A 27,969-nucleotide genomic window follows, 5' to 3' on the forward strand; every position below is an offset into this window, starting at 1 on the left:
AATATTGGTAACTAGCTTTCTGTAATACTACGATAATGCCATTATATGAAAAGTAAAAGTGATTTACAAGTACGCCTAAAGTATATACACACATATACCAAACAACAATACGCTAATCATCAATTCGCGGGGTAAGTTTAAAATTTCACCTTGATCAGCTGTTACCTGACAGCTGACAACTCCTATTCCCCAATAGTCAGTTCATGAGAAGATTCGATAGGGTTAGGGAGAGATACTGTTGTGGTGTTACAGTGAATTCGAGTGAAAAGTTGCAACTTAAAAGTATTGCAGAGACTGCAAATTATTTGGTGATAATTTTATCTACGTTTATTCGGTTTTACTTCCTAATACTGCGAAAACACTCTGTACTAGCCTAAATGGCTCGTGTGATATAGGTAAGTATAGTTGCAGTTTTCTTGTACTCATGACCTAGGGTAGTGTTCCTGACCTAATCGGTGCGATATCTTGTTATTTCTTCTTAATCTTGTTTAGAACTATGTGAGCAATAGACATTTCTCTTTTAAATTACAGTTATTTGTAATAACGGATTGAGTATTATTTATTAGGTCGATTAAATTACATAATTGAATGTTAACATAGTAATCTATAATTACTTTTTTAATTGTGGGTTTTTAAACTGCCCATTTTCTGGTCAATTTATGAATTAGTTTTATTAATTGTAATTATGCTTGTTAATTTTATTAAGTTCTTATCGCATTTATACTATTATTATTAGTTAATATGATAATAAAAAAATCGTTAAATTACTTTTGGTAAGAAAAATATTTATTTTTATTTTCACTCTAGTAGTTTAATCGTATAATCCGTATTAGACACTTTAGAAGTGAAATTAAAACTCTTGATTGGAATTTTTTACCCTAATAATTATAACAACTTAGAATAATATTTCATGACAAAAATTCATCATAAGTTTGTATTAGTCTGCCTTTTTTTTTTGTATTTTCAACCTATGCATATATATCACATAAAAGTTGGGTAAAATTTGACGATTTTCTCTTTGCTGTTAATTATTTTAAAATAACATAATTTGCTAATAGATGAGTGTTACTAGAAAAATATGTTTACTAACATTTTTCTCCACTACATTACAGATCTTTACAAAGATTTTTTTTAGTGTGTTTTGCCAAATATTTCATATATATAAAGATATTTGTTTTTGTAATCATAAAATATAACTTCCATCCTGTCAAAAAGGGACATAGTGAATTTTCAACATAGTTATTGATGTTTAGTTTTCATTTGAATTGTTCATTATATTTCTTATAGTAATATTACATGCTGCTTATTTATCTGTGCTTATTGTACAATTTATTTTATCATTTTTGATTTATTTTGTATTAAGGGTTACAAAAAAAATACACCATAATAAATATTGACTTAACTGCTTATTAAATTCATCTGGCTTAAGTCTAGTATGCAATATGAGACATAAAATTTTGATAAAGTTTCAAAACTTTCTATTAAAACTTTAACCAAAGAGCCAGTGTTTATGCTTGTCATAAACACTGGCTTGACTGAAGTTCTAGCCATTGAATTTTGTGGTTTGATAAACTTGATGTAGTGTTAGTACAAAAAAAAAAACATACCGTTTCAGTATAACTTTTATTAAATTTATGTATATTTCAAAATAAACTAAAATGGCTTTCAACTATATGTTTATGCATAATTTCAAAATATAGCAGCCACATTTCTGTCTTTTCAAAATTAATTCATACAAATTTGATTAAAAGTTAAGGATTCATTAAAAGTATTGTCTGCATTAACTAAATTAGTTGTATTATTCTGCATGATTTTATTAGTAAGTTGCTGTTTTGAACTATTTTTATAAGGATGAAATCAGATAATGAAACATATTCATTGTTTTTCTGATTTTAATATGTTTTTATTTTCCCCTTCTTTAAATTAGAAAAACTGTTTGATTTGTTGAACTTATTTTTTAATTGTATGTGTGTTTAGCTGTTTGAACTGTTATGTGTCTTTTGTTTGTATTTTTTATTATGAAGCAGTTATTAAATTAAGTTTATTTCGTTAAGCCTTGGATATTATTCTGTTTATATACATTACCTTAATGGTTGGTTATTTATTTGAAGTTGACTTGAATTTTTTTCATTAATTTAAAAAAAATTATTGAAAGAAGACCTTGATGTTATGTTAACAGTTTGAGTTAGTTTGTAAATTTTCTCTTATAAAGGAAGCATACCTTATTCTTAAGTATACCCTAATAAGAGTAGGTAATATATAACATGCATTATTTATTAACTATTTGTAAGAATATTAACTATTTTATAAGAATATATATATATATATATATTCTTATAAATTATGGTAATAAGTATTTTGATTTTATAATTACAATTACAAGTTATAGTTATAGTTGTATTTCATACAGCTATTCATATAACAGCATGATTAAATGTTATAAACATTTTACAAATGTTAAAAGTTTAAAATACTGTATTAAAAAAATTCTTTAAAATTTAAATGAGAATTGCCCTTCAATGAGCTTGACAAACTTAATTATATTTAGTGACTCTCATTTTTAAATTTAGAAAACTTATTTATGTTGTATATGTTAATATCTAACCAACCACATATGAAGACAAAATTATAAGACTAATAAAATGCTAATGTACATTTGCTAAATTCTTAACAAAGAAAGTTAAGTTGCCATTTTAAAAACTACAAAAAATTGCATTCAAACTTACAAGACATACACACACACACACACACACACACACACACACACACACACACACACACACTCACACTCACACACACACACGCACACACGCGCGCACGCGCACGCGCACACGCACACACACACACACACACACACACACACACACACACACACACACAACACGTAGAGAGAGAATTACTTTTAATAAAACAGTGATCCAGAAATTTTTAAATAAAACTGCAGTTCTAAAAACTGCAGTGTTTATCAGATAGACTGGCATATTTTAACCCCAGAATATAAAAGCCAAAACAAAATTTAAACACACTAGAACAGTATAATGTGTTACAGACACATTGAATTTGATAAGATTAACATATTATGTGAACAAAAACAACTAGATACTTTCAGACAGCATTATTAACAACAGTGTTGGGGGTGTGTATGTAAAGTGTCATTTGCCTTGATTAGTTGAAATGCTCTATGTATAACATTATTTTACAAAAGTAAATTAATTTGTTGGTTTGTACTGTCTGGCCACTCTTTTTTTATGGTAGTTGCACATATAAATCACTCAAATTACTAGAGGCATTGACAGAGCTGCTCTGCCTGTCTCTCTTTTTCTGAAAACAATGAAATTCAGTGTGCAACTGGACTGTTGTGATAAAAAGCCAAAGTGATGAAAAATGTCACTCACAGGACTGACTGTCACCTACATTTCATTAGGCTTGAGAGGCTGATATGTAACTGTATATTTAACTCCGTGGAGGCTGTAGGAAATTACTTAATGTACATTTTTTCTAGAGAGTGTGGTGTTGAATTCTCGTTATTACTGAATGCAATTACTAATTTTCAGGACTGATGTAACATGCTTTAGGTCACCTACAACCCTTACGGTTATGAGACTTAACATATGTACATTTAAGACATATTCAGCGAGTGCAAAAGATTTTTCATATGTAATTCGTTAGATATTTATTTATTTGTATTGGTTGTTATTTTTAATCGTTAATTTACGATTTAAGTTTGCTTCGGGTAATGGTTAACAAATAAAATTGTATTATTGGCCATGTTATATGCTCATACACAAAAAATAATACTCTTTTAGTATTAGTATATGAAATTTAAAGGAACCATTTTAAAAATTAATGCGCTTAAATTGTATGTGTGTATATCATAATTAAAAAATAGAAATATTTATAGATTGAAAATTTTATAAAAAAAGTAGTTGAAATGCATTCAAATGCAGTCAGGGTTATTTCATATTCAACATATGTTTTATGAAGCTGAAAATTACATTCAGAAGTTCTAATACGAAACAAAAAAGATCCCCGTCATTTTAAATTGATGTGTTACTATTATCTTGCAAATTGAGAAGGTTAACAAAAAAAAGTTTCTCTTTACTTGTAAAAATCTACGATGAATGTGTTCACTATTATTCTTTATCACCGTAACATAGTCTACAAGAAATGTTAATCTAAACAGTTAAGTTATTTTGGGTTAAGTTTCAAATCTTACCCACTGGGTTGGTCTAGTGGTGAACACGTCTTCCCAAATCAGCTGGTTTGGAAGTCGAGAGTTCCAGTGTTCAAGTCCTAGTAAAGAGAGTTATTTTTACACGGATTTGAATACTAGATCGTGTATACTGGTGTTCTTTGGTGGTTGGGTTTCAGTTAACCACACATGTCAGGACTGTACAAGACTACACTTCATTTGCACTCATACATATCATCCTCTGAAGTATTATCTGAACGGTAATTACTGGAGGCTAAACAGGAAAAAGAAAGAAAGTTTCAAATCAGTTTATTGATATAAAATAGGCTTTTTTATGTTTCAGACAATTAAATTTGGTATAATTTTTTAATTATTTTATATAGTTTCAGTTTATTTTTCTCTTGATCTTGTTGAAAGTACATAGTGTGTGTACTTTTGAGGTTTCTGTTTGAAATAAATCCCATTTAAATATTTTCAGACTATGATGTCTGAAAATATTATTATATGTAATAACAATTCATATGTTTATACTACCATACCGCTTTAGTATTTTTATGAATACCATTAGATCCAAATTATTAAATAGCGGGAGCACCAAGAGGATTAGTAACATTTTTTTATTACCTCGTATTTTGATTTGTAGAATGTCTTTTTAGTATTTCATCATTAGCTGTTAAAACTAATCTTTAAAAAAATTAAGCTGAAATGCCAAGTTTTGAGAATTTTAGTTATCATTTTCATATACAGTTATAAAACAAATAAAAGAAGGAAGATAAAGAACTAAAATCAAGACTACAACAAATAAAAACATAACTCAGAATGAAGAAACAAAGTTTTTTTACAGTTATACAATGAATTTTATTGATATAATAGTATAAGAAGGTAGATTAACATTTTATTTATGTTACTGTAATTTTATAAACCTTAAGTACATGCGCTTATACTGTCACTTTTATAAAGTGTTTATAATATCAATTTTTATATTCGTTTTTATTAATATATTTTTTTTTGTTACTTGTTTCATTAATTTGACTTTTTAATTAACTTATAATTGTAAAGCAGACCCTAATTCACAAATTATCTTAAAAAATTCTTATTGTGTGGATATTTAAAAATTTTTTTATCTATAATTTGTCTCATAAAAGCGTGCGGCAAACCAAAACATAACAGTACGATGATTCTAATTTAATTAATTTAGCGCAATCCATCCGAAAATAAAAACACTTATTTTACTTTTGACATAAAAATTAAGTAAAAATAACATGTACTTAATAAAATATTTAGAAAATTTTGTTAAAGAGATATATTTACGTGAAAAACAACAATTTAAAAAAGGATATTACAGCTATATTAAAATTTCACCAAGTAAAACAAGTTTATTTGGTACCTCAAGGTATTCTTCAATACCCGATAAGCTACTGCCTGTTGAACTATTGTTATCGTTTCCCAAATTTATCATCATATCTTCAGTAATATTTTTACACAAACTGTCTGCTCGTTTCCCATGCTTTTTTCTTTTTTAATTACATGTTGAATGAAAATTTTCCAAGCATTTGCAATTATTCTATTAACATCTTTTATCAGTAAAAATGTTACATCACATAACTTAGTGATGTGTTATTACTTGCTATGTAGCCATTTGACTAGTGGTCCGTATAGATTCTATCTATCGGGTTAAAATTGCAATGGTATGGAGGAAGACGCAACAGGACCCAATTTTTTTGATTTTTGCGGTATCTACTTTATTATAGTGAATATATTTTGTTTACTGATTTTGCTGTACCTTTAACATGCCTTCGGTGTAAGCAAATTTTAATCGTTGGACAATTTACGATTTTCGGGTCGAAGCGTTGAAATTTTTTCAATTTTCAGGCAGTGGTTCGGTGCATTATCTATTACTATGATGGATCCTTCAGTTACAATTTTGAGAATTTTTTTTAAACCACTGCATAAAATTATCACCATTCATTTTATCGTGGTACTCTTGTGGAGATCTCGATTCAGATACCCATATTCCACCATTTTAAAACCCATTTTCACCTCCTACGTGCGTTACTATTAATCGCTTACGTTTACCATCCGGGATTTTCACCCCAGTTGACAAACTTTTAATAAAAGCGTCTTTTGCGGTCTTTATTTCTTTATCCATCCACATCTTTTCCCGTACATGTCCCGCATTAACCAACGTTTCATCCAGATAATAAATTGTCTTACCCTCTTTACGAAATCGCTTAATTTCTCTTAAATTCCCTACGCCGTGAAATATTATTTTTTCTGGACATGAAACGAAAATTCATTTTAAAACACGATATAATATACTTCTAGAAAAAGTTCGGCAGTTCAGAATCGGAATTCATGGTATTAAGTATTTTTTTATTATGGTATTGAGTTAGGAAGCTCGTTATTGAAATAAAACGAATAAACTTTTTTCTGAGCGGCTTTAGTAAATCGCAGAAGTTATCAACCGTTTTTACACACTTCGAGTCAATTTTATGTTCTGTTTATTATATTAAAAATTCTTTCGCTAACGTCTGTTGCACTACTTGCTTTCCGAGCAATTTATCTGACTGATTTTCAGGGTTATGTTGTTTAAGGTCATATAAATTACTGATTGTTCATTTTCGGAGCTACTTAAGTGCTTTCCCGGTTTATGTTTCACGACAGTATATCACTCATTGTTAAAATTGGCACAAAACGCAGGGTAGATTAAAATTAATGAAAATAACACTCGAGTAAAATGAAGCATAACACTGTATCGTACCGTTCAGAGTAACACGATAACACAGACTGAAATACTTCCTTTCACTGAACTGACTAAGTTTGTGAAGCATTACAAATGACGTTATCGTTATAAAACATCAAAGATTCAAAACTTGCAATTGCTTATCTGCGGCATGTTGCGGCGCCAGATAAGTGATAGCTTACGGTACATTATTGTACGCATAAAGCAATAATTGTAATTGCACGTGGAAATGACAGAATAATCCAGCCTAACTAGTGATTTATTATTCTTACATGCTGAATTTACATGTATATTTATTTGCTGCACCGTTTCATGAGACATATAGTGTTGTGACTGATATCTCAGTTAAAGTTGTAATTCTGTTAAAAGTTAAACTCTGTTAAAAAGAATCCTAAACGGTTTATCTATTTCAGGCTTGTAGAATGCAGGCTCTGACTCCTCAACAAAGATAACATTTTTTATAATAATTTTTACCGTTCCCCCTCCAGTTTGTTAAACTAATTCCAGTAAAGTTAGATTCTTGAACAGTTTTAAGAATATTACAACTATCGGCCAGTTTATTAATACTTAGTCATCCAACTTTATAAAAACAACAGCAGGCTGCTAAGTTCCATCTGGTTTTTGAACAGTTAACTGATTTATCTTGATGACTTTCACGTTTATCTTAATTCCACTGATGAGTTTTCTGGTTACATAGTATTGATCAGCTTTGGTCAATTTAATACTTCCTATCATACAACTAGATTTTTTCATCGTTGCGTAATGTTTACCTAGTGAAGAATTAGTTTTTCGACCCGTTCTGAATTTTCAAATATTCTTTTTAAAGAATGATATTGCGTGACGAAGTTGATCGAATGATACGTAATTTATCTAATTCGGTTTAGTGGTTTAGTTTTCAACGGGAGCGTAGAATGAGAAGTTTTTTGGCTGGCCTTGTCTTAATAAAAACGTAACAAAAAATAATTATGGAATAGAATAAACAAATATTGAAATTTATTTTTCTTGGGGGATCTATCCTGAAATTCCTGTACAGCTCGGGAAGAACAAATTTACACTTGGGACTGTGTTAGCGCGGTGGGAAGAGAGAAATGTTAAATAGAGAATACGTCATGAAATAATAAAGTTAGGGAATAAGAATGGCGGAATTCCGATCTGGTTTTGTCCAATTCGTAAACGACCATCGACGTCCGTGTCCGTGAAAAAACCTTTAATTATTTTGTTTAAAAAAAGTAATCTTTTTCTAATAAAATTTATGTACATGAAAAAATAGTGAAATACTGAAAATTTCTGCCATCTCGTTTATTGAAATTATGAACAAATTAACTATGCGCAAATAGAAAAAACAACGTGTTATAAAAACATAGTTAATAAAAAAATTCTATCTTTCCCGAGCTACAAAATAGCATTCATCGAAACCTATCATCGAATTAAAAAGTAAAACATATTTAAACGGCTGATAAAACTTTTCTCAGGTATACTTCATGAATATTATTTGACATAATTTCTTAATCCAATTCCAATTCTGATTTTTAACCTCCACTATCGAAAAAAAGGCTAAAATCGGGGTATAAATTACGTACATTTCTCATTGACTTTTTTTTTTTTAGATTATAAGCTACAAAAATAATACAGAAAAGTACAAGGTGCTACAAAACTCGGTCTTCACAATTTGTTGTTCATAAGATAAAATCTTTTGGGACGTAGTTTACTCGAGATCATATAAAAATACGAAACTGTACGAGTTGTTGAAGTGAGACTTGTGAAATAATTTTTTTTAGAGAAAAGACATGGTAGATCAATAGCTGGGATTTGCATATATCGAAATGAGAGTTGCGGAATCAAGCGGTTTCTGAGACTGTATTCGAAGATTTTAGGCCGATGGGAAGGGGTTGAATGTGTGTAGGGAGTAAATGTAGAAGCTGGGAAGTGACGTAGGCAAAAATTGGCATGAGATAGGAGTATGTGTAGATGGAAAGATTATGAAAATGAAAATAATTTGTGTATTTCTCAGATCATATATTTTTTAACCTAATAACGTCACTCGTTATCCATTTATATACACAAAGGTAGATCGGAATTAACTATTAAGTTAGTCTTTTTAATTCGGTTGACCGGTGTAGTTTAGTATTTGTAAAATTGCTAGAGGGAATATTTTTTTATGATCAAATAAGCCTACAGAGCCGATAATTTACATAAAATCGGCTACATTTTTTATAGTATTAACAAATTCGGCAAATTTTTATTTAAATTTCGTTTAAGTGGTCAAGTATTTTTAAATCTGTGCCTTTCGTTACACAAGGGTACGGAATATCAACGATCTACAAAGGGAATTATTGCCTGTAATTACGTTGTTGTTAATTTTATCTATAAATAATTGTTAACATTTACAGTTAAACATGAATTTATTCTTAAAATTGTTATTATATTTAAAATTGTTGTTGACTGTTGACTATACGGCCAGGAGTATTCCATAGAATTAAAAAAATAAATTTGATATTTCACTTAGACGTGGTTCTGTGTTATCACTGCGATAATGTGATTAACTAGTACGGTAATTTATTATTTCATTGAAAAAACCAGATAATTTATCGCTGTACATTTACTTGCTGCTATTTTTTTTATGATTGTGCAGTTTATATTGTAGAATTTTTTAAAGAATATTTGTAATACTGGAGTAGTAGCATCATTTAAGATTAAAAATGTAACGTATTACAATTAAAAGCGAGCTCTGTATACACCCGGTGATTTTCTTAGTACGCCGTCGCTAACAATTTGGATTATAAACTGAAATGATGTTACCATTATTCTTAGGTATGATTGATGCCAAAATGAAATAGTGTCGTAGAGGGCGAATTTGCAATAATCGAAGTAGCCAATCGCTTGAATTTTTATTTTTATTAAAGAAAGGTTTTTAATATATACAGCATGACGTTGGACATTATCGTTTAAGTGACTTTTGCTTATATTTGTCTTTGAATCTATTGTATTGTACTTGAATAATGTGCAAATTTTTATTTCTTTTAATCGATGGTAACAGCTATTTATTTTTTTATAAATTTCATTATGAAAACACAATTATGAGATTGATCATATGTCGTTTGTCTGGCGTTAGGGCAGCCCGCATACACGAACGGAAAGAACCATTTCTTCATATAATTTTCAAATAAATATAAATTTTTGAGTTACGTTAAAGGGGCATGGTGTATCAGATGCAAATGAATCGCCTATTTCTTACAACTCTAAATAAATTAATTAAAATACGAAGCACAAACTAGATCTCCGCGATAGATTAATAATGTATGTATTTTTTAATAATATTTGTATTTGATGCGCAAGCACTTTCAATGAGGTGAAAGTTGAACACAGCCCGCCGACAAGCTAGCGATTTTCTGTTTGTTTTCATACAAACAGAAAATCTGAGAAAAATATTGTTCGTTATGTGCGACCGCACATAACGAACAGTATTTTTCTTTGTGATTACATATGATGAATGTGTCGCTTGTACTGCTGATTATCATTAGCATTTCGACGGGCTTGCTATTCTGATGTGCAATAGAATATTCGGCCCTGTGAAGAAAACAGTAGCAAACCACTTCATTCCTCACTTCGAGTAAACCTGACGCAGGATGATTTTTATTCTTGAGAAATGTTTGTACCTTTTTCTCGTGCCAGGTTGCCGTCAACCATTGGGTACGTAAACCCTTTTTTGATGCTTAAAATTTCTATTGTATTCTATCCATATATACATACTCCACAGAGGAAGTTTGATTTACCTACATTTAATCGTGAATAAATAAGTAAAGAATTTTCTCTACCTATAATAATTTATTTTAAATTTTACCAAGTTTCTGATACTACCTGAAACATAGGATTTTTGGGCCAAAACTGTAATGCCTACAATTTTGTATTTCTCTTAAAAATAAAAATTATCTTTTACTTTCAATGCACCAGATAAATAATATTTTTTAGAAAAATTCTCCCGTTTTCTCTCCGGATCTGTAAAATGGATTTTTATTTAAATACTAGGAAAATTGCAGAAAATTAACTTTTCCTGAATTCCAGCAAGTTTTTTTCACATTTCAGCCCTCTTTCGTTTTGCCGTACAAAATCAATCGTCTTTGTAAAAATAATCTTAATCCTTTTTTCGATCAAAATCTCAAATTTAAATTTCAAAGCAAGTTAAACCAAAATCTCGATGCAGTTTAAAGAAGAAACAAACCTGATTTAAGGTTTTTCAGATTATAAGAAGAAACTTTTTTAACGGTTTCTCGTCGCTGATTTATTGATTACTGACAAAACAGTATCGTCACTATTTTTCTATTCGGAGATAAATTTAATCAAAGATTAAATTTATTATTATTTGCTGCAACAGCAGCGATAGATGACGACGAGTGAGCATTTACAGTTTACAGATTCCCTTTTTGATAATCTTATTTTAGAAATTTCCGTTTCCGTTCTAAAAAAATATTTCTTGTTGTTGATTGTACTGTACTGCTACCGCTGTATTTTTATTCTATTATTTGTTTTGCGTTCACTCGTGCTAAATATTTTCAAAAAGTAAAAGAGGCCTGTAATTAGGCGTTAGCTTAGTTTTACGATCATGAATAAATAAATAAATAATGATGGTAGCAATGAATATTTTCGTAGATTTGTCTTATGAATTCTTAAATGGGCTTAAGGTTTTATTAATTTTTTTTTTATATAGTGGTTGAATAATTTAATGCGATTAACACCGTCAGTTATGAGGAAACTTTTTTACAATATACCTATAATACTTAAAAATACTACCTTTTAATACCTTTTTCTAAAAAAAGTAAACTTTTGGTGCACTCGCCTACTTATTATTTTGTATTGTAGTTAATTTTACTCTGTTTTTTTTTTTATCTTGCTATTTAAAAAATAAAATTTATTTTGTTTTTCTTTTTGCGTCCGTTTTCCTATTTATTTTTTGGTGTTAGTCGAATTTTACAGATGAGTATTCTTCCTAACATCCACCTATTGTTAGGAATGAAGAGTGGGGATTAGTAGCGTATGAAAAGTCCACGCCTGACCAGAATCCGAACCAGGAACCTTATGGATGAAGAAAGGAAACGTTACATCGTGCGATGGAGGTATTTTGTATTGTGTTTATATTTTACTTGCGACAGTTCAAGCTTCACGCGGCATGTTTCATGTATCACAGACACCTATTTATAAACTAGGTAAATATTAATTCCTCAAAAATGTACGAAAACAAATAGATACAAATAAAGTTTTGGATAAATTTGTTATTTGTAAGTGGAGCGTATCATCTTGTTTAAGGGATTAGCAGATCCCGTTGAAAAGGAGCCCAAACTATAGAATTTTTTATCGGTCCCCGGAAGCAGAATATAGTTTTATAAACAACGGTTTAAATACTACAGTTTTTTACAATCAAGTTTTTTTTTTTACTTGTCCCTGAAAGTAGAACGCGTCCTTTAAAAGTAACTATTCGAATATAGCAGTGTTTCGTTTTGTTTTTCTTCAGAAGGGAGACGAAGAGTTCTGTAATCTTAATTTTTACGCTTGCTTGTAGGAGCAGAACAGTTTTTTAAAAGAAAGTTTGGATGTAACAGAATTTTTATTTTTGTTACTTAAAGTAGTATACTAAGTAAGCCTTTTAAGTAACCCCTTTTCTTGTCGACAGTATTTAGTTTTTTTTGCTTAAAGGAAACCTTAGTGTAGACAAATTTAGAAAAAATTTCGAACAAAAACAAAAATATTTAGAAAAAATTTCGATCTTAGCGGGTCTGAGGGAAGTCATACACAAGTAACTCTTTAAAAATTTGTGATAATCCCTTCTAGAATTCGAAAAAAAACAGTTCCTACAGTATATTATAATGTATAATGTATATTATAATATATACTATTATTGTGAGCCGGTTAAAACGGGTGAAATAAGGGTAGGTTAACTTAGGTAATTTAATTATAATGTAACTCATGTTTTTCGGAATTAGCTTAACTTTTTTAACAGTAACAATTTTTTAGTTTCTTAGAATACTCCTGACCGAAACATAGTTAACCTACTCTAGGAGAGTCGTCAGATTTTCAGTATAGCTGGATATTAGCCTTTAGTTTCTAAAGTGAATTACTAGAAAAGTGATCATAAAACGTTTTTACTTCTGTAAAAGGTTATGAATTTGTGTTAATGACGTCGCTACTTGAACAACATACGAGGGTAAGTAAATTATTGTCCGCAATGTAGTTATACATTTTATTGCAATACAAATAGGAAACTTATATGTACATCATTTTTCAACATAGTTCCCTAGCATTTCAACGCACTTGGTCTATCGTTGCACAAGCTTCCTGATGCCCTCATAAAAGAAAATTTTCGGTTGAACTGCGAGCCAGGAATGCACCGTTTCTTTCACAGTTTCGTCCGAGGTAAATCGACAGTCCCTTAATACCACTTTAAGTGAACCAAACAAGTGGTAGTCAGAAGAGGCAAGATCAGGACTATACGGAGGATGAGCCAGTACCTCAAAGTTGAGTTTTTGGAGCGTTTCAGCAGTATGTGGACGGACATTGTCGTGCAACAACACAACATCTTTCGACAGCAGTCCTTGACGTTTGCTTCGAATTGCAGGCTTCAGCTTGGCAGTAAGCATCTCACTGTAACGCGCACTGTTTATTCTCGAGCCCCTTTACTCATAATGTTCCAGTACTGGGCCTTGTGAGTCCCAAAACACCGTAAGCATCAATTTTCCTGCGGACGGTTGGGTCTTGAACTTTTTTTTGCAGGGCTAGTTGGATGTTTCCATTCCACACTCTGCCGTTTACTCTCCGGTTCGTAATGATGTGTTTCGTGATCCATGTTTCGTCATCAGTAATATTCTGTCTTAAGATGTGCCGTTCGTTACCATAGCGATCCAGCTGTTTTTGGCAGATGTCCAAACACGTTTGTTTATGCAACTGTGTGAGTTGTTTTGGGACCCATCTTCCACAGACTTTATGAAACCCAAATCTGTTGTGGATGATTTCTTAGGTAGAGCCGTGACTAATTTGCAGACGATGTGCCACTTCATCAATAGTTACTCGTCTGTCTAAGAAAACCATGTTACCTGCACGCTCGATGTTTTCCTCATTTGTGGCGGTAAACGGTCGTCGGCTCCTTCGTCGTGCGTAACACTTGTGGGACCATTTTTGAATTTTCAATCCATTCGTAGACACTCCGTTGCGGCAACACACTGTTCCCGTACTGTACCGAAAGTCTTCGATGAATTTCGGCCCCTCATACACCTTCCGACCATAAAAAACGGATCACTGAACGTTGCTCTTCTTTGGTGGAAACAGAAAGCGGGCAGCCGTGGTTAACGGCAGGGCAGCGATAATGGAACTAACCTAGCAGCATCAAACTTGCACAGACATAACAATTAAACCACGCATGCGTCGTCTACGCAACACGACAGTACTACCAAAATAAACAAAAATATAACTAAATTGCGGATAATAATTGACTTACCCTCGTATTTGTAGATAAAAAAATTGTGAACGTGGTCATTAAACGCTAACCTTTCAGGTTCCCCTCTAGCGCTATAGTAGAGCTATAGCTTTAGAAGGGAAAAGTATTGTAATCGGTCCAACTTAGGCATAGGCGATTTGCAACGGATCTTGATGTTTTGATACCTAAGGAACCCAAAAAACCGGATGGAAATTTTCCTGATGTTCGTATGTACGTGTGTGTGTTCGGTGTCGCACTCCTTATATATCCAGAACTACTGGACCGATTCTTACCAAATTTGGTCAGATTACTTCTATATATGGGGCATTGATTCCATTAAATTTTCAACTTAAAATATTCAAAGGGTAACACTAGAGCAAAGTCACCATCAATATCTCTAGATTTCACGTAATTATGGTGTTATTTTTCTTAGGCACATTTTTTAACAATTAAAAAATAATTTGAAAAAAACATATTTTTGCAAAATCGCACCCCGACCTCCTAAAATTCTCTAAATAAATAAACTAGTGGGTATACTGCGTCAATAGTATCCCCTCTCAGTACAACGAGAGCTAGTGTTGCACTGATTTGCAGCTGTTGCCGTCGTCTCCTGTGTTGTGAAGTCACAGGTGAGCGGTAGAATTAAAAAAATGAATATATTTAAGTGTGAAAAAGTACTTAAAGTGGTCGTTAATATCGCCCCACCCGCGCGAATGAAATACGGTATGTGCGTGCGCTTTAGTTAGAATCATTGAATTAAATAAACAAAAAATATATGTGTGCGTAAGCCGTGCATCAGAAAAAAGCCGCGTGACTGGAAAGCCCTACAACTGTGTTGTTAGCATTTCTTAGTGTCACGTCAATTAATTCTTTGTAGTGCTTAAAATATTCTTGAAACTTGCTTTGTTGCGTGAAACAAAACTTATGCATTTTAACATATTGAATAAATGTTTCAAATTTCATTGGAATAAATTGTTTGCGTATGAATTAAAAAAAGAAGATTTTAAACGAATTCGATCTAACGTTTTTTTTTTTAATATAAGTGTAATTTTTTGAAATTTTCTAAAAATAATAATTAGGTAAAAGGAAGCAAAGTTTCAGTCGAAATCTTTAGCCAGTTTTGGTGAAAATTAGTTGATTGGAAAATTTTGCTGGCATTATGAACCGAAAATTATTCGCTAGGATTTTTAATTCAGTACAGTTTATAAAGTTTCTTATTACTACATATTTATTACTTGACTCGGCTAAATTGTATGTTAGTTTAAATTCTTTGTGCGATCAAACTCCGTGGGTCAAAACGCAATTTCTTTGAATTCTTTTCTCGATCTCTGAGAAGTTTGTTGATTCAAACTCATCCGATGAGTTAGTTTGGATCGACTAACAGATTTAAACAAACTTTATTAGTTAACGCGTATGTAACGACTACATTTATATGTTCTTTTCTACATATTTCTACATAGTAGCTCTCAACTGAACGTATACTTTTGTAGATTTTCACTAACTTCTTCATTCCATCTGCCGCCAACTATGCAGTATCGAAATTTTTCAATTTTTCTACAGTTGTCAAATCTTTGTGAAGCAAGCCCGATTATAATTTTTAGCCCAATTTTTCAGTAAAAATTTCATTAATCAATTATCGAGAAACATCATCAGGAAAGTCAAAGACAATTATGACTCGGTAAAGCGCGCCGGTATTCTTGAATGTTTTGGTTGACTTTTTTCATCACTACGTTCCTCATCGTGAGTAATCGTTCACGCTTCTCGAAATTAATGGTACTACTGTCTTATTTCAGCATCATTTGTAATATTCGGGCCGTAAATGTCACAAATTTGCCAGTGAATTTTAGTCGCAGAATTGTTTTTTGCCATCAAAAATCGGATTACTCCTCGTACTGCACGCTTGGCTGAATCAAGAATTTTAGGACTCGTTATAAAAGGATGAATATAAATAACTAACCACAAAATTACTAAATTGTTGTTGCTATTGGTTGACTGAAATAACTGTGCAAGCTCTATTTTACACCGCTTATGTATGCGGTAAATTCAAAACTGACCTTACTTAAAAAAACGCTCTGAAAAATCTGAATTTTGATTGCATCACTGCTAATATAGCTACCATTCTATGCCTCCTTGATTGTCGCTGTCTGAGAATCGGTACTTTTCTTTAATATTAAGAATTATTTTATTTTAAAAATATTTGCTTAATGACTTAGGAATATTATTTTTTATTACTTTTATTCTAGTTTTTATGCTTTCTTGAAACATTTAATTTAATCAGTAGTTTCGTTCCGCATTACATGTATGTATATCCGCAGTGGGTCAGAAGGTACTTTCATTTGTCACGATTCGTTACGTCACATGGGTCGTTGCCAACTTTTATGAGTTCATAAAACTTGCTGCAGTTTTTATACTGATTTTATATGGTTAAATCATTACCTGCATTCACTTACGGGGAAAAGCGATTTATTTAAAATAAATGTACAGTTTATTTGAAACATTTTTATTAATTTACGGTGTTTTATTTGTGTAATTTCCTTTAATTGACGTAAATAAATGTTAAAATTGTTAGTACTTATATATAGGTGTATCTCGAAGTTCTCCTGGGAAATTTCATAACCTATTCTATTCGTGAAAATAATGGAAAAAGTTCATACAAACTAAAATGCTTCTTTGTGAGTTACGGTTAGTGAAAGATTTCGCTCGGATTTCAGCTACCCCTGTGGTATGAGGTCGTAATGAAGTTTTTAGGACGTTAATTCGGGAGTGATTTTTGTTTTTGACCTGAAAAATTGAATAAAATAGGTTCCAGAACCGTAACTACAGTAGTTTCTGAGAAATTTGGGGTGAAAACTGCAATTGGGGGTAAAAAACACTTTTTTTATGTCAATGTTAATTGGTCTATTGGTGAACGCGTCTTCCTAAATCAGCTGATTTGGAAGTCGAGAGTTCCAGCGTTCAAGTTCTAGTAAAGTCAGTTATTTTTAACACTTATTTGAATACTAGATCGTGGATACCGGTGTTCTTTGGTGGTGGATTTCAATTAACCACACATCTCAGGAACGGTCGAACTGAGATTGTACAAGACTACACTTCATTTACACTCACGATCATCACCCTCTGAAGTTTATCTGAAAATTAATTACCGGAGGCTAAACAGGAAAAAGAAAAAAGAAAAAGTCGACTGACACGACACTCTGACAGCGCTGTGCGTACCTTAATGGTGGAGTAAAAAGGAAAAAAAAAGGTGGCATGCGCGAATGGGTAAATCAAGTCATCATGCAGTTGTATAACGGCGCAGAGCGTGCTCAGTATTGTTGTAATAGAATAACTATAGATAACTGAATAGAATATTTTTATTTTGAATAGTATTTATAAATTCCCGTAAGAAAGTCACGGTGTTCTATTTCGTAGTCTGAACAAAATGTGTCACTGAGTATACCTTACAGATTTAGAATAGTTGATTGTGTACATGAGGGAAATAAATTTCTTTGTGCAATTTATTTCAATACCTCTAAAATCACTTCGGGGCCTCACAGCTTATATGGAACTATGCCCCTAACCCGCTTGTTGTTCTTTTTCTTTTTCTACCACAGGTAAAACGCGTGCTTAAATCCTATTTCCAGTCCCTTCAGATGTTCTATTGATTGGATCGGGCTGATTTTTTGGTTTTATTCTGCTCGAAATCCCCCAGCAGATATCTTCATAAAATATCCATACACTTTCAAAATTTTTTTCTATATGAATTTATTTATATTAACAATAATGAATTTGTTGTTTAATTAGTCGAAATTAATGATATTATTAAAAATACATTTTACAGAACCGTACGATATTGTTGTTCGTTGGTATAAAATGGAGTTCGTGTAAATTTTTTTATTTTTTTACGGATTTAAAATTTGTAAAATGTTATTTACTTATATACATTCTTCAATAGCTTTCTTTAATTAATAAAATAATTACAGTTGATAGATAAAAATAACTTTCATATTCGTTCATAATGAAGAGATTAAAAAAATGTTAACCTAACATTAAATATTATTTTGTAATACTAAGGTACTATAATTTATTTATTTTTTTTCTTTTAATCGCTTACAGAATTATTATCAACATATAATGAAATAAATATATCGTCTGTAGTTATTTTTTTGTGTAAATAACACTTACATGTAAGTGATTTATTAAATGCAAACATTAACCTACCGGGTTGGTCTATTAGTTAAACTCGTTACCCTTGTTGACACAATGGTTATTATTAATGCTGAACTGACCAGGCTGCAAATAAATTACAAGATCATCATCAAAATTATAAGTTGTTTTCATTTTATTTTTTTTTGTCTTCATTTAATTGACTGGTTTGATGCAGCTCTCCAAGATTCCCAATCTAGTACCAGTCATTTCATTTCGGTATACCCCCGTACATTCTACATGCCTAACAATTTTTTTTTTGTATTCTAAACTTTGCCTGCTTACACAATTTTTCCCTTCAATCTGTCCCTCCAATATTAAAGCGACTATTCCAGGATGCCTTAATATGTCTATAGGCCTATAAGTCTTATAGTTAAAATTAAACTATATTTTTCCAAATGCTTCTTTTTTCATCAATTTGCCTCAACATCTCTTCATTTGTCTTTTTATTCAACCATCTGATTTTTAACATTCTTCTATAGCATTTCAAAAGCTTCTAATCTTTTCTTCTCAGGTACTCTGATCGTCCAAGTTTCACTTCCATATAAAGCGACACACCAAACATAGACTTTCAAAAATAATTTCCTGATGTTTAAATTAATTTTTGATGTAAGAAAATTACATTTCTGACTGAAAGCTCGTTTTGCCTGTGCTATTCAGCATTTTATGTCACTTCTGCTCCGTCTATCTTTAGTAATTCTACTTTCCAAATAACAAAATTCTTCTACTTCATAATCTTTTCTCTTCCTATTTTTATATTCAGCGGTCCATCTACATTATTTCTATTACATTTCATTACTTGTGTTTTGTTATTGTTTATTTTCATGTGTTAGTTCTTGTTCAGGACTTCATCCGTGCCATTCATTGTTTCTTCTAAATCCTTTTTACTCTCGGTTAGAATTACTATATCATCAGTAAATCGTAGCATCTTCATCTTTTCACCTTGTACTGTTACTCCAGATCTAAACTGTTCTTTAACATCATTAATTAGTAGTTTTATGTAAAGATTTTTTTTTTTAACTAACAAAAAAATATACAGAATGCAAAAGCTGTGTAATTAGTATTGTATGACATGACCGCGTACTCGGGAAAGCCATGCAATATATTTTATTTTGTCGGCTTTTTTTATTATATAAATGTACAAAAAAATTAATTATAATTAATAGAATTTCATTTATTTGTTTATTTAAAAAATAGGCTGTATTTTATTAATTTTAACGTATGTCTATTAAAAAAAAATAAATTCATAATCTGTCAACTATTAACTTTTGAGTTGATCTAATTTTTTTTTTTTGTTTTATTAAAAAGAAAAATTGACTCGTGATTGAGCTAAATTTAGTAGTAATAGTCTATGAATTTATTAAGAAATTTACGAATTAATTAAAAACAAATAAAACATTACATATAATGTTTGTAGTTCTCGATACATTTTTATTTCTCCATTGACGTTGTGTATTAATAATTCACATATTAGTTTTACTAACATTATTATTATTATTATTATTAGTAATTATTATTATTATTATTATTATTATTAATTATTTTATTGATAACTGAAAATGGTAATCAAAACATGAAATTCTAATAACTTGGAAAATACGTTTTACAAAAGTATTGTTTATCATACGACCGAAGATGTCGATAATTTATAAAATAAAATTCGAGAATAAACACAAAATATCCGTAGGGAATCATTGAATAATGCAGTATCATCCCACACATCCTGTCAAACAACAGAAGGAGGTCATTCCCAATATTTATTAAAATGAAATTTAAGTAAATAAGAAAACTTTATATTTAATACATAAATCCTTTTAAATAAATTTTTTTCGATATTGTCAACTTTATTAAATTTTTATAATATTATTTATTTGCGACAGTTTTTCCTTAAATTATCAATATAATATTTTTCAAAAACCAAATTTTATCCTGCCGCTATTTTGGGTACATCGTACCAAATTTTTATTAATATTATTTCCCTTATCTTAAAGAAACCTTTAAAATCTTACAAAGAGTGATACAATTTAAAAAATTTGAGTTACAACCTCTGAGACACCCTCCTGAAGCCTTCCGGTCATACGAATTCGGATAGTAGAGTGCCTGGGTGATCGTGCAGGGACTAAAAATACAATATGGCTTAGATCCGGCCCCTGCATGATAAGAGGGGAGGTTTTTTAAAGTGTGAGAGCCCCGCACTGCCGTCAGTGCGGGCCTGACGTCGGCTGGCAGAGCTTTTTCCTCCCCCTACGGAAAGAAAAACAAAAAACAACCTAAAACGCGTTTTCGACAAATTTTTTTAATTTCTATCCCAGGTTAATCAAAACTAAAAATTCATGGACCTATTTTTTTTATGCGCGCGCGCGCGTTCACTCGAATTATAATTACAAAGGAGTGTTTAAAAACTGAATAAAATATTTATAAAATTAAACAATGTATTACATACATCATTGTTAATTTAATCTCATAGCAACGTACGTTAAATCTTATTAAAATCATTCTGCGTAAGACAACCGTAACAGTAAAATCAAAGAAGAAAGGTGATATAAGAAAAGTAATAATAAAATACGATAAAACATATTAATCGACTAAATTATGTTGAACTATCTTATATATTTATTTTTTATTTTATTATACAAGTTCGCTTCCTTCGTTGTTGTTGTCACTATTTACGTAGTATTCAGCGCCCCACTACTAAAATACGTAGTGGGTGCGTTGATCTTGAAGAATTTAATTATAATTTTATCAAAAATTAGAAATTAAAATTATTATAAACATCAAAATTCAAAGTTATAAAAATTACTAAATTTGAAGAGTAAATTTTACAAGAAGCAACATCAAAATTCAACGTATATCGAATACATAAAACAAAATTTCTGTATGACAAAATTTTAATGCGACAAAATTTCTGTATGACAAAATTTTAATGCAACAAAATTTCTGTATGACAAAATTTTAATGCGACAAAATTTCTATATGTGAATGAATAAAAATTGTGTACAAAATTATTATTTTATTAATGTATAATTATTTTATTTTAATAAAATTTATTTGTAAAAAAAATTGTTTTGAAATTTTATTTAAAAAAAAAATACAAATATTATGCGCGTGAGTATGTGAGTATATAATATTTTTTTCAGACTGAGAGATATTTAATTTAAAAATATTTAAAAAATCTGATATAAAATAGGCGTACATAACTTCCTTGTACGCCTATTAAATTACATATACACATTTTTTTTGAAAAGAAAAGTGAAAAGTACATAAAATTTTATTTCATTAATAATTTCTGATATTTTTTAATTTTTTTTTAATTACTAAATTAATATTTATCGTAATTTTTTTTTTACGATCTGAGGTTAATAATTATAAATAAATCAATATATTTAAATAAAAAAAGACAAATTCTCGCCGATGTTTCTTCCCCTTATAAGAGCAAAATAATTCGTTAATTAAAATTTATTTTGTTCTAACTCTGGAACGGATGAAAAAAGTACCACTTATTATATATCGTTGAAAAGCATTCAATGAGGGCTTATTACTGTAGTAATAAATTTAAAAGTTTTGGATTTTGAGTTTTTTTTGGACATTTTTGGTTCAGTCGAATGCAATAAAAATGGGAGGTGTTTAGATGTTACAACAGTCCTAAATCCAAAATTTCAACATCCTACTGCTAATCGTTTTTGAGTTATGCGAGTTACGTACGAACAGATGTCACGCTGAAAGTAGTCAAACTGGATTCAGGGATGGTCAAAATAGATATTTCCATTGAAATCTGCAAACCGCAATTACAATATATGTAAAAATCATCTACGATATTTATCACAGTTATTGATATTTAATTGATTAATAAATTTTAATTGTTTTTTTGTTTACAATATTGAAAGTTTTGTTTCATTTAATATCTTTTTCTCTTTCCGTAATTACCTTTATGATAATACTTCAGAGGATGATGTATGAGTGTAAATGAAGTGTAGTCTTGTACTTTCTCAGTTCGATCGTTCCTGAGATGTGTGGTTAATTGAAACCCAACAACCAAAAACACCGATATCCATGATCTAGTATTCAAATAAGTGTTAAAAATAACTGACTTTACTAGGACTTGAACGCTGGAACTCTTCCAAATCAGCTGATTTGGGAAGACGCGTTCACCACTAGACCAAACCGGTGGGTTTCCTTTATTATCTAGTTAAAATACATTAGAATATGATTTGTTTTCTGTAAACTTAATTCGTACCATTTTACTTTCTATGTATTTTTATGTATTTATTAGCAAAGAGTTATTTTACCAAAAATTAAATCGTATTTCTAACACCAATCTTTTGTCTTTTACTCTTAGCTTTAACTACTAAAAATAAATTTTTTGTTAATTTTTTTTTTCAATTTTTATTCAGGTCAGATTTCACATAACTAAATTTACCTATTACTTTGTGTCCTGAGAATTACGATCTGGTTTAATTTAACCGAAGGTACAGAAATCGGGACGAAATCTTTCGGCAACCAACAGTCGCTAACGATGCATTTCCAAACCTATGTGCATCGAATTTTTATTTTTATTTTTACCATTAAAACATGATTTTTTTCTTTTTTCTGTTTAGTCTACTGGAATAAACATTCAGATATTACTTCAAAGGATGATATGTACGATTGTAAATGAAGTGTACTCTTGTACAGTCTCAGGTCGACCGTTCCTATAATGTATGGTTAATTGAAAACCCAACCACCAAAGAACACCCGGATCCACGATTTAGTATTCAAATCCATATAAAAGTAATTGTCTTTACTAATACTTGAATACTGGAACTTTCAACTTCCAAATCAGATGATTTGGGAGGACGCGTTAACCACTAGACCAACCCGGTGGGGTTATTAAAACATGACCTGAAAATTTCTTACATTCTTTGTAAATCATTCTGTTATTAAATAGCTATTATTTGAGTGAGTAACGTTTCATATGTGGAAAAAAAATTTGGTTGTTAATATCACTTGAATTTGGTAAAAAAAATTGTTACAAGCATATAATACTTGTATACTTGTAATATTTTTTTCGCGTCTTTTCTACGAGCAAACATTTTAGTAAGATTGAGCAATAGATAAAAGTTAAAATTAACAATTGTTACTCTTTAACGTAGGATAATTGGTAAATTAGAATAATTAATGAGCCTGCGGCTGACAATTTTGTATACAGTACAACTTTTTTCGAACTTTTTGTATCTATTTAAACATATATATATATATATATATATATATATATATATATATATATATATATATATATAACATATATATATATATATATATATATATATACATAAACTATGGCATTCCCGATAACGTAAGGATTCCAACGCGGCGTCATATATTTAAATCGGTTCAGTCGTTGAGCGGCTACGGTGAAAAAACATACTTACTTAAACATCCTAAATACATTACACTTCTTTTTAGGCATTCTTTATAAAAAAAATAAACAAAGGAAGTTATATATTTTGTTTAGAGCTTTTTTTTATTACTTTTATGAACAACAATTTTAATAACAAAATAAAAATGTCATAGATTAAAAGAGATGTGTTCGTGGTATAAAATAAGGCCCTTTATAATTTTATAAAAGGAATTTTAAAGTTTCAAACTAATCGGAAAATAAATAAATCGATTAGTATAGATAATATGAAAGAAACTATAACGGTTTCATATAATAATTTGTTTTTTTTTTTTTGTTAACGTAATTAACTGAAACATCAAAAGTATAAGATTCAGTTAAACTTTTACATTTAAAATGATTTTATAGTTGATAAGCGATACAACTCAAAAAAGATAATAAATAAATGGAAAAAAAGAGTTATCAATTAAAGGTCTACTGAAAAGTTCCCGAACATTCTTATTCTTATTTTTTATTATTATTATTGCTGTTTATAATACAGAATATTTCTAAATTAGTTATATAAAATTAGCGTTTAATACTTTCAAACTTGTTAGATACATCACTCAAAACTTCCACAAGTTTCATCCCCGCGTAACACCATTAGTTCCCGAAGTTCACACTAGGTGGCACACGCGATATATACAGGAATGGGGGGAGAGGCGGAGCTATCCGATGATGGCATCGGGCACCCTCAAGCTTTGAGAGGGACGCGGGGAGAACAAGGGATGTGCTCAACGAACATCTGGAGCTAGTTAGCGTAGGAACGGGGGGCGCAGCTCCCCAGCAGAGGGAAACTTGGCTGTTCAGAAGGGAGGTCAACGTCCCTGAATGAAACTAGGAGGACCTCGATGGTACGCCCGTAGGACTAGGAAAGACAGCAGGGGGGCAGTCGACTGACCTGTGTCAGTCGACTGCCAAAGTCATTTTACAATGACTTTGTTAAATGGGTAATAAACACATGAAAATTTAAAATTAACTAGTTGAGAATTTAATTCTGAACAAAATGGTGTAAAGTAAGATGAATAAAACGAAGAAAAAAATAGAAAAATTCGAATGCTATTTAGAAACAGTACATCACTACATTTGTCATAAAAGTATTTATTTAATGTATTTAGAAACAGTACATCCCTACATTTGTCAGAAAGGTACTTGTAAACAAAAACCAAATTCTTTTTTAGCGATGTGAAAAATTTGTAAAAGCAAAATTTACTGTTAACAAATTTAAAATAATTGGAAATTACACTGAAATTGTAAAGTAAAAACAAATAAATAAAAATTACTTATACAATATAAAATTGCTTAAAACAATAAATTATTTGAAAAACTATTTAAAAATTGAGAATAAAATAACAGCCGATCAACAATGCGCAATATTGAATTAGTGTTTAAATCATTCCGTATTATAGATTGATTAAGTACATTGATTAAGTATATCAGGTACTTTGAACTGTGCTGTCGTTAGCGAAGGTAACGACAGCACAGTAAATTTTAGTTAGAACGTGGTCGGTCTGCGATTGAAGTAATGCCGTACTTCATTTATGGTACGCTGATATGATATTCATTTTGGGTGTGTAATGGTAGTGCTATTGCTGCTACAATAGAGTATGAAATAACGTTTTCCGAATCTCTGGATTCCAGATCCCAAAACAATTAGCGCAACTTTTCGCAATCTTCGGGAAACAGGTTCACTACCTAGTAATTGTACCAGTTACGAACAATCTGTCCAGCACGACATTGTTACTGATGAAGTTATTATCGATACAGTTCAGTGCAGTCCATGCGTCAGTACACGACGTCTTTCTAAGCGGATCGGAGTTTCGCATTCGAAGATTTGGAGGACACTTAAACAAAACAAGATGAATCCTTATCGTAAACAGCCAGTTCAACATTACGCCCAGGAGACAGTCCGCTTCGTTTAGAGTTCTGCAACTGGTGGAATACAGATCGACGACTACAAGTAGTATGATTTTTTTTTTTTCCGACTAGGCGAATTTCACCCGAGATGGTGTCGACAACTTACGCAATGAGCAAATATGGGCAGAAATAAATCTTCATGAAACTGTGGAAGGCAATTTTCTTCAACACCGATTTAGTGTCAATGTACGTTACGGTCTTCTTCACAATCAGCTGTTTGGATCGTTCATATTACCTGGCCGCTTAAATGTTGTCTACCTGCACTTTCTGCGGTAAGTCTACTAGTGGATATTCGTAAACCATCCCTTTGAAATAGACAAAGCCAAGTTATCTGCTGCTATGTAGCTTGCATTAAAGCGCAACCAAATCATCCTGCTGTTGACGCGGCGCTTTCCAATTCGTATGTTAATCGATATCTGGAAGATCCGAGATCTTCCAGTGCCAACTGCTATTCAACATTACTCCCCCCCCCCCCCCTTGGCGACTTTCTCTTGCGAATTATTGCTTTAGTTTTGGTCAATATAAAAAAAGGACACGAAACTGGTTATCTTACGAAACAAATTTTTTAATATTGTAAGTAGCGTGAATCCAGTTGTTGTTTATACAGACAGACCGTTGGTTGTGCTTTTGTGGTTGGCAATAGGACATACATGTTTGGCCTTCCCATTATCGCTAGTTTTCGTCCCGGAGCTGTTTGCGATAAACAAGGTCTTTAATATACTTAGCCCAACATTTATGTGTATCTTCAAATTCCTTGAGTGTCTTGCAAAAAACCGTTAGCGATATGTACTCTAGGCATCCCGTTGTCTGTGATATACAGTCTATCATCTCTGAAATGACTCAACGTAATAAAGTGTGAGCTTCTGCTGGATCCCCAGCCATATTGGAATTTTAGGCAATGAGCGCGCTGATTGTGCGGCAAAAGAGGCTTCTTCGTAGCCTTCTTTAACTAATCGCGTTATATCGAACGATTTTGTGTTTTCTTCTTAAGAGTGCGGTTCGTGATGAGTGGTAGAGTGAATGGAATGCTACCATCAATAATAAACTTCGTTCGGTTAAGGACATTGTGTCACAATGGAGCTCTTCATGTAGGAACAGCCGTTGTGAGGAGGTTATTATTTGCAATTTGCGAATAGGACATACTAGGGTCACACGTGGATATCTAATGACTGTAGACTGATGCACCCGTTTGTGTTCACTGCGACTGCCAACTGACGATACACCACACACTAGTGGACTGTTTGTTATGCGGTTCTGCCCCGGAAACTTAAATTTTGTTACGAGTTAAGACTACTTAACTCGTAAAGAACTATTTTAGGAGATTATCTTCACGAGTAGCATAGGTCACGGAAAGCCCCGGTAGAACTTGGTGATATACCTTGTATATTGAAACTTGCAAGCATTGAAAAAAACCTTTAAAATTAATGAGATTTTATTTTTTTACTTTGCCTCTTAAAATAAGTAAATTTGCCAATTTATTACTTTTCGTGGTTAATTTATCAAAATCTGTTTCTTATTTTCCGAGGGAGAATGTATACGATGCATTTTTGGGATACATTTATGTTGCAGGGTTTCATGTTATAACAGTTTTTCTATTTTATTGAAAGAATTATTTTGACTCGTATCTCTCTCTTCTGACAGTAAACGGCGCTTAGAAAAAGTGATTTTCTTTAAGAGTAATGATTTTCAGTTTTACAGCCAGTCTTTACACCTAATAGAGTGAAGTTTCATTGATAGAGCTGAACATCACTGGCATTCTTAACTTGCATGCTTAACTTGGCATGCTTAACTTGCTGATATACAATATTTGAGTCAGCTCGATGAAAAAAGGACAATTGCCAATCCATCTTCAAGATTGAATAATGTATGATTGAGTAATGTATTGTAATGTTTTCGCACGTAGCGTTTGTTTACGGCACTAAAAGAAAACTGTGATGCTTTATAATATTAAACAAACATTTTCTAGACTTTTGTTTTTTAATTTTTATTACACGTTAAATAAAAAAAAATCATTTGTACAACCTAAACATGTTAATCGGTTTTTGTGAAACCTCTTG

The 27,969-nt window shown here is 31.1% G+C and overlaps 1 protein-coding gene across 4 annotated transcripts in view; it reads left to right on the plus strand.

Moving 5' to 3' along the window:
* The first annotated feature begins 212 nt into the window (after nucleotides 1–212).
* LOC142319439 (transmembrane protein 117-like) overlaps nucleotides 213–27,969 on the plus strand; it is a 215,734-nt gene continuing 187,977 nt past the window's right edge. For all 4 annotated transcript variants that reach the window (XM_075356722.1, XM_075356720.1, XM_075356723.1 and 1 more), the window contains exon 1: nucleotides 213–395. The gene's annotated coding sequence lies outside the window, so the exon portion shown is untranslated. The remainder of the gene's footprint in view (nucleotides 396–27,969) is intronic.

This window comes from Lycorma delicatula, chromosome 2, assembly GCF_047948215.1.
Source record: "Lycorma delicatula isolate Av1 chromosome 2, ASM4794821v1, whole genome shotgun sequence".
In the NCBI taxonomy this organism is placed as follows: Eukaryota; Metazoa; Arthropoda; class Insecta; order Hemiptera; family Fulgoridae; genus Lycorma; species Lycorma delicatula.